Below are 9,012 nucleotides of genomic sequence, written 5' to 3' on the forward strand. Positions count from 1 at the left end.
TATAACTTTTGAGTCATTGGGCCCAAACTCCATGCACGCCGCGCTCACAGAGAGCGCGTGCAGATCCCCTATGCGCTTCACTGAAGCGAGAGCCAGCAAAAACACCGTCTTGAAAGACAGGTGTTTCAAATCGATTGACTGTAAAGGCTCAAATGGCGCACCTTTCATGGCTTCCAGAACCGTAGAAAGGTCCCATACGGGTACTGAGGGAGGTCTGGGAGGATTCAGTCTCTTAGCCCCTCTAAGGAAGCGGATGACTAAATCGTTCCTTCCTATTGACTGACCAAGCGTTGTTTCTGAGAACGCTGCTATAGCCGCCACATAAACTTTGAGCGTGGAGGGGGCCCTGCCCCCATCCAACAGCTCTTGTAGGAAGGAAAGCACCTCCGTCATACCACAGTTTGTGGGTGACACACCACGGGCTATGCACCAGCCCGAAAACACCGACCATTTCGAAGAATAGAGTCGTCTTGTAGACGGAGCTCTAGCCTGCGTGATCGTGTTTAATACTCCTTTAGGGAGTCCAACATGTACCCGTTGATGGCCCAGACATGAAGGGACCATAGTTCCGGGTGAGGATGCCAGATCGAGCCGCGGGCCTGTGAGAGGAGATCTCTCCTCATTGGTACTGGCCACGGGGCAGTACTTGCTAACTGCATCACGACTGGGAACCAAGGTTGGTTTTTCCAGAACGGTGCTACCAGCAGTACTGAGCATCCTTCTTTCCTGATCCGTTCTATCACCTGAGGCAGGAGAGAGACGGGGGGAAAAGCATAGAGCGGGCGGCGGGGCCACACATGGGCCAGCGCGCTCCTGCTCTTGACAGTGAGCGTTTTCTTGAGACGCAAACAGGTCCACTTCCGCTCTGCCAAATTTCTTCCACAGCAGATGGACTGTCTGTGGGTGTAGAGACCACTCGCCTGCCGGAACATTGTTCCTGGACAGTCTGTCCGGTCCTATATTCAAGATCCCTGGCACGTGCGCTGCTCTGAGCGAGCGCAGGTTGCACTGAGCCCATACCAGGAGGCGTTCTGCCAGCCTGTACAGTTTCTCGGATCTGATGCCGCCCTGGCGATTTATGTAGGACACCACAGACATGTTGTCCGAACGGACCAAGGCGTGGTGTCCTTTTATTTGGGGACAAAAAACGCGTCAGCGCGTTGTCTACTGCCAGCATTTCGAGGCAGTTTATGTGCAGGAGCTTCTCCCGTTCTGACCATTGGCCGAAGAACGGTCTGCCCTCGAGCAGCGCTCCCCATCCCGAGGTGGACGCGTCCGTGGACACCACTTTTACCCTCGAGGAAGTCCCCAGGCTTACACCTGATTGGTACCAGTCGTTCGCTTTCCAGGGTTTCAGAGCTGTGACGCACTTCTGATTGACCCTGAGGCGAAGCAAACCGGGTGCCCACGCTTCGCGTGGGACTCGCGCTTTCAGCCAAAACTGCAGCGGGCGCATGCGGAGCAGGCCCAGCTGGAGCACTGACGATGCTGAGGCCATGAGACCTAGCATCTTCTGAAATCTCTTGAGCGGGACAGACGCGCCGCAGCGAAAAGAGTTCGCTGTGCGTCGAATGTCTACCGCGCGCTGTTGTGATAGTCGCGCTATCATGGATAGTGAGTCCAGTTCTGTGCCCAGGAAAGATATTTTCTGACTGGGTGACAGGGAGCTCTTCGCCCAATTGACACTCAGACCCAGATCCTCGAGGTGATCAGGTAAAATGGTCGTGTGTTCTATGAGCACTGCGCGAGATTGCGCTAGAATCAGCCAATCGTCCAAATAGTTTAGCACTCGCATGCCTCTCATTCTGAGGGGTGCGAGCGCCGCATCCATGCACTTCGTAAATGTACGGGGTGCCAGGGACAAGCCGAAAGGCAGGACTGTGTACTGATATGCCTGGCCCTCGAAGGCGAATCTCAAATATCGCCTGTGACGTGACGCTATCTGTATTTGAAAATACGCGTCTTTCAGATCTATTGACACAAACCAATCTCCTTGGCGAATCTGCACAAGGATTTGCCTGGTCGTGAGCATCCTGAACTGTCGCTTCACAAGCACTTTGTTCAGTTGCCTTAGATCTAGTATGGGTCTGAGACCCCCGTCTTTTTTCGGTACCAGGAAGTATCTGCTGTATAGCCCTCCTTCGCTCTGAACTTGAGAGAGAGAGGCTCTATGGCCCCTTTGCTCAATAGTTTCGTCACTTCGGCTCGAAGTAAATGTGCTACTTCTGTTTTTACCGTGGTCTCGACGCGCGCCACATAGCGGCGAGGGCGTCGGCGAAACTGCAGCGAATAGCCTCTTTCTATAATGTTCAGCACCCACTTCGAAACCCCGGGTAGCTTTGCCCATGCGTCTGCATGGATAGCTAGGGGTCGAATACGAAGCGCGCTCCGCTCGCTCAGCGATGGAGAAGCTTCGGCGTGCTGTAACACAAGCATGGCGCTCGTGACATTTGAGGCATGGGGCGCGCTGATAACAGCGGGCAGATTGCCCGCGCTCGACTCCTCTGCGGTGGTCAACCGCGAGGGGGAGGGCTGGGCGGTTCCCGTAGGAACTGTCATGTCTATGTGTGGATGTGGGCGCGGGACAGCGGGCACATATCACACTGAAAGCATTGTTCGCTTGAGTGAAGCGAATGCACGTTGGTTTCGTTTTTACAGAAACCGTGAGACATGCATAACGTGGTGTTAGTGGGCACATTCACCATGTTTGAAGCGCAATCGATCTGAGTCGATTCATGTGCGCAAGCCCCGTGTGACGGGCTGTGCTTGTGTGTAGAGATGGGCACTGGGCAGTGGGCATTCTTTCTACACATAAAACACCATCGGCCGTGGCCGGGACACCAGAAAAATTCACGCTTATGGGATTTATCTGGGTAGCCGTAAAAACGGCGTTTGTGTGCAGGCAAGCGGGTGACAGAACCGACTTGTTTACTGCAGGATACACTGGAACAGTCACATTTACTGGAACTGAACGAGCGAGAAGTTGCCATAGAAACAGAGAGCGTCAACATGCTGGCGTTTATTGCAGGCCTGCGTGCATTACAACAGGCTTGTTCACTGCAATATTGACATTTCCAGTCGCCTGAGTTCCAGAGGGGAATGGGAAATGTATAGGAAAAAGGAGGTTGGTCCGTCCGCAGCGGGACCAGAAAAACTCCCTTTTTTTTTCCTTACGCCAGTGACGCACGGAACACCATATAAACGGTGTTTGGGTGCAGGCGAGCGGGTTGTACAACGCGCTCGTTGGCTGCAAAATACACATCTGCAGTCGCCTTTTCAGGGAACTGACAGAGCGAGCATAGACGGCATAATTTTATCTGCCGGTAGACCCGGGGATCGAACGCGGGTCTCTCGCGTGCAAAACCTGGGTGTCTGCCACTGGGCCACAGGGGGAGACACATTATAACTCAGTTAGCGCGAGTATTATAAGAGAGCGTCAACGTGCTGGCGTTTGTTTGCAGGCATGCGTGTATTACAACAGGCTTGCTCACTGCAATACTGACATTTCCAGTCGCCCGAACTTCAGAGGGGAATGAGAAATGTACGAGAAAGAGGAGGTCGGTCCGTCCGCGGGGGGACCAGAAACGCTCTTTTCTCCTTTCGCCAGTGACGCACGGAAACCATAGAAACGGTGTTTGGGTGCAGGCGAGCGGGTTGTGCAACGCGCTCGTTGGCTGCAAAATGCACATCTGCAGTCGCTTTTCAGGGAACTGACAGAGCGAAGCATTGGCGGCATAATTTTAACTGCCGCTAGACCGGGATTCGAACTCCGGTCTCTCGTGAGGAAAACCAATGATTCCGCCACTGAGCCACAGGGGGGGAACACAAAGCCTTTCGGATGCACGAGCATATAACAGCGTCACATGCTTTCTTCGGCGTATGCTTGCAGGCGCGCTTGTATTAAAACAGGCTCGCCTGCTGCAATATTGACATTTCCAGTCGCATGATCAGGGAACTGGGAAATGTATGAGAAATTGAAGGTCAGTCCATCCTCGGAGGGACTAAAAACACACCTTTCTCCTTTCGCCGGTGAGTGACGCATGAATGGGGCGCAGAGGCAGGGTAGCTTTCTTATAACGTAAAGAAAAACTAACCCCGACCGTCCGCTTCCAGCCTCCCTTGTGAGCGGCGCAGTTTGCGCGGCTTGAACAGAGGGAGAGAGAAAGCTAGCCCCGTGACCGCCCGCTCCTGACATCCTCTGTGAGCGGTGCGGTGTGCGCGGCTCGAACAGAGGGAGAACAGGTATCGTCCCCCAAGCCGGCAAGGCAAGCGGGCGAACCGGCAAGCTTTGCGGGGTGGGGGTGGGGGGGGGGGGGGGGCGGAGGAGCAGTCTCGGAGAAGGATGCCAGGTGAGTCCTCAGAGTCACCATAGGCAGTAACCAGCTCGCAGTGAGGGCAGTCGCCGTCAGCGAGCGCGAGAGCTGCGTGATCAGGAAAAGGGGCGTCTTGAAAAAGACGCCCAGCTCTTTTAGTGCAATGGGAGTGTGTGTCGCGGCGGCGAGCACACACACATACATAAACACAGTAGCAGAGAAAGGATATAACGCCGGATAGCGCAGCAGGAAGGCGAGGAAGGCGGCGCGGCCAGCGACTTCAGTGACTCGTCCCGCTGAAAGTGCTCTCTCTCAGACGGCGCGGCTTCTAATCCAGCTCCAGCGATGCGTGTGCTTCGCTTGAAGGATGAAAAATCAGATAATAGCTGCCTGCGAGCGATATTTATAGGCCTAGACCACGCCCATTTCGGCGGGATGTGACGCAGCGGGCGCGAAGTGCCCTGATTGGGTCTGACGTCACGCCAGGCCTCGCTCGATAGGCTGCTGCAGTTGCCGCAGAGCAGCCAATAGGCGCGCGAGCTGTCTCGCCTATGTCTGCATTGCTGCTGCAACGCGTTTTGCATTATTACAAAATTAAGGATAATTTTTGGCTTCAATATCTCGCGGAAAAGGATTTTCCCCTAGCGTAAGATATCTTACGCAGTACGAGAGACCTCTCGTAAGAGAACTACATTTTTTTAAAATGAAATAAAATGTAAACAAAGTTTTAGCTAAATAAAAACATTTCCAGAGAGGCTAAGTAGTTCTTTATGCAATGATAAAAACAATCCAAAAAAGCAAATAGCTTAAGTTGTCCTATAACAGCCCCAGACCCTCCCAGTAGAGATGCGCGGTTGGCGGTCACAGCCGCGGACTCCACGGATAAACCGCGGATTGGGCGGATGACCTGACGAAAAATAATATTTAAATTAAATTCGGGCGGGTGGCGGGCGGTTGAACCAATCAAATAATAAATATATGTATACACCAATCAGCGGATGGCGGGCGGGTGCGGTTTTGAAAATTGGTCAAAAACGTTGGTGCGAATGGATGGCGGACGGATGGTGAGTTTTGTGATGCGGGTGCGGATGAAATAATAGCCCATCCGCGCATCTCTACCTCCCAGTGATAAACTACAGTGTGAACTGAAGCTTCAGGATATAGGGCGACATACCAGATGAGTCTCGGGGGGGACAATGTCACATTAAATCTAGTCTGCAGAGTACATCCAGAGTTGTTTCAAACCTGTCTGTTTTGAGCTAAAAAAAAAAAGTATCAGCAATGCTGCAGCTTCCTATCCTTGTTTTGGGTACGCCCACCACCCGGCTGCCTATGCCGCGCACCAGATTCCACACAACAACAACACACCTGCGGCTGCGGCTAGTCACGAGTCGCCACACATCTTCGATATGAGGCGCCGGACTGGACAAAAGCGAAACGAACTGCGCGAGCGAGCGACAGTGCGCGAGAGAGACCGAAAGTGCGCGCGAGAGACCGAGTGTGTCTGCGCGCGAGAGACCGAGTGTGTCTGCACGCGAGAGAGACCGAGTGTACGCGAGAGAGACCGAGTGTGTCTGCGCGCGCGAGAGACCGAGTGTGTCTGCACGCGAGAGAGACCGAGTGTACGCGAGAGAGACCGAGTGTGTCTGCGCGCGCGAGAGACCGAGTGTGTCTGCACGCGAGAGAGACCGAGTGTACGCGAGAGAGACCGAGTGTGTCCGAGCATTAGTTTAGTGGGCTAATTGGTACAAAGTAATATATAATTATATAACTTAGATTATAACATAAATTATTATTTAACTAATTATATAAAAAAGCCACAATTGCCAAAGTAAGAATGTTTTTATTCCTGGCTTTTTTTTGAGTAAAACAGTGATTCCATGTTACCACTTTATCTGTGTGTAATGTTGTAGTAGCTCAAAGTTTTTTGCTGTTTAAACTGTAAACCATTCCTTTATTACTGTGATTACTGGTGAAAATAGCCAATGTGCTGAAATTTTAGAAGAGCATCAATTCATGGAAAAAATATATCTTGAAATATGGGGATAAAAGGTTTCTGCCCAATGCAACAAGGAAGTACAGCTTGGCAGCACTGCATCTCCATCAATGAGAAAGTCTAGTTTATTATGCAAAGGTTTTAAGGTTAACTGTTGTTTTATGAATTGCAACACTTGCTACAGTACAACCTGTCAAACCTAAGCCCATTTCCAATACTTTTTAACCTAAATTAATTTGTTAAAGACTACTTTTTTTTTCTTTTTTTTTTTACAAAAATTGACTAAAACTTGACTAAAACCTTTTTGCGTTTTCGTCGACTAAAACTTGACTAAAACTATCAAGTTTATAAGTGACTAAAATGTGACTAAAACTAAAAAGCATTTTCGTCCAAAAGACTAAGACTAAGACTAAAACTAAAAGGGCTGCCAAAAACAACACTGGTCTAGCGTTTCCTGGTTTTCATCCAGGCTGCCCGGGTTCGACTCCCAGTATGAGAAGACAATTTTCACAAATACAATTATATTGAATTCAGAAAATTTCACTATGGAATATTTACTTTATCTATCATAATTTCAATTTAGTACGTCATCATTTAAACTTTTCATCTCATAATTATGACGCATAGTCATAATTTCAACTTTTTAAGTCATAATTTACCATTTTAATGTAATACTTAAAACGTTTTTAAAAACTGAAACCATGTAGGTATACTCTTGATATTTCTAATACTTTTTTGTAATATAAATAAGTGTTAGCTCGTGATTAGGCTATATGATTTAAGTATAATTTTTATTCAAAATGAGCCCTTTAGAGAAACTTGACAATAGGCTTTTTTTTTTTTTTTTTTTTTTTTTTTTTTTTGCCTGCTTTTATGTTATAGCCTACTTTATAAAAAAAAAAGTACAAACGATGCCATTCTTATCAGGAAACTCAAACAATAAATGTTGTTTTGATGTGATTTAATATCCCAGCAAACACAGAACGTTCCCCTAACGTTCCCATATGGTTCCCATTTGGTAATTTTTTTGGGAACCAAATAAGAACGTTCTAGGAACGTTCTCTGTAGGTTATTTTTAGGTTTAATTTTTATAACCTAAATAGAACATTCTGGGAACGTTCCCTGCAGGTTGTTATTTAATAACCTAAAGAGAACCTTCCCGGGACGTTTCCTGCAGGTTATTTTTAGGATTAATTTTTATAACCTAAAGAGAACGTTCTGGGAAGGTTCCCTGCAGATTGTTATTTAATAACCTAAAGAGAACCTTCCCAGAACGTTTCCTGCAGGTTATTTTTAGGTTTAATTTTTATAACCTAAAGAGAACCTTCCCAGAACGTTTCCTGCAGGTTATTATTTTAATATCACTTACTATTAACAGGCAGATTACCAACTGACAACGTCGTCAGTACGGTCCCCTAAGGTTATAAGATAACCAACAACGTTCAGATCTATTCGCAATAACTTTTTATTAATGATATTTTAAATTATGTTATATATTTTAATTCTATATGTTTATTTAAATGCTGCGTTACTTTGAAGTGTTTTAATTAGAGGTGGGCATAGATTAATTTTTTTAATCTAGATTAATCTAGATTAATTTTGAAATTAATCTAGATTAATCTAGATTAAAATGGCTCATTTGAATTCTGCCGAAGGCATTCAGAATATGTGTGCTACCCAAATAATGACTATAAAAGTAAGTCTTTGAGAACGGGTTTCTCAAGCCAGGTGGCGCATTAGACCAGGGGCTCATCTCCTGTTTCCAAAATGCATCATAAACTGCTTGAGAAAGCTGTTCTACTCATAGACTGTAAAAGGTTACTACTGTACTGTTACCGTCCGTAGGCAACATTCGGTAGGCCTATGTTATTATCAACTACTATAGGCTATCAATTAGGGATGGGCGATATGGCCTAAAATCTATATTGTGATATGCATTGCAGCCTCTTGCGATAACGATTTACAGTATATTATAATAAAACCATTTCAGAACAGATTACACAGACCCATGCTAAACAACTGCTAAATGTATATTTTTTTTAAAGGGTGTATGTAGTTTTGAGAACATATATTGTGCAAAACTGTAAGTATACAACATAATTTTGCAGATAAATAAAATTTCAGTACACTATAGCTGCAGAGACTTAAGTAGGTCTAATGTTTATTATGGCTTGGAGCTTATGAAACCCCAAATTTAAAATTAGAATATTGTCTAACTGATGTCTTTTCAGTTAAAAAGAAACACAACAACGATTCTTAAAATCGAGATGATGTGCTACACCACTAAGCAAGGCTGGATTAGTACCCCCAGGGGCCCCTGGGCACTGAAGCTCATGGGCCCCCTCCCCTACCTGACAACCACACCCTCCAAAGGAACACACACCAGGTGTGGGATTTAACATGCCAATCACTATTGATCAAAAGCTGAATGACTAGTTCACAAGACAATGATACGAAATACATTTTTCTGAAAAGTATGGCTGCACGATTTGAGGAAAATGTCATATTGTGATTATTGAGGTCAATATTGCGATATGCGATTGCGATATAGTAAACAAATGGTTTCATGAGTTAACTTGCTTATTTCTCAAGTAAAATGCACACACAGATTAGTGATAATGCTGAAATTTGTAGCCCATTTCTCAACTCAAACTAGAAACAACAACTAAATGCACTGTGTTTTCAAATTAAAATAAATTCAAT

The 9,012-nt window shown here is 46.8% G+C and overlaps 1 long non-coding RNA gene across 1 annotated transcript; it reads right to left on the bottom strand.

Annotated features, from left to right (window-relative positions):
- Window positions 1-4,329: 4,329 nt before the first annotated feature.
- Window positions 4,330-7,082, bottom strand: LOC309492571. The gene is made up of 3 exons (XR_014203595.1): window positions 6,012-7,082; window positions 5,868-5,913; window positions 4,330-5,817 (listed from the first exon to the last, which is right to left on the bottom strand). It is a non-coding gene; the product is annotated as an uncharacterized lncRNA (long non-coding RNA).
- Between the last annotated feature and the right edge of the window lie 1,930 nt (window positions 7,083-9,012).

Source organism: Leuciscus leuciscus (genome assembly GCF_965113295.1).
Source record: "Leuciscus leuciscus genome assembly, chromosome: 2".
Classification (NCBI taxonomy): Eukaryota; Metazoa; Chordata; class Actinopteri; order Cypriniformes; family Leuciscidae; genus Leuciscus; species Leuciscus leuciscus.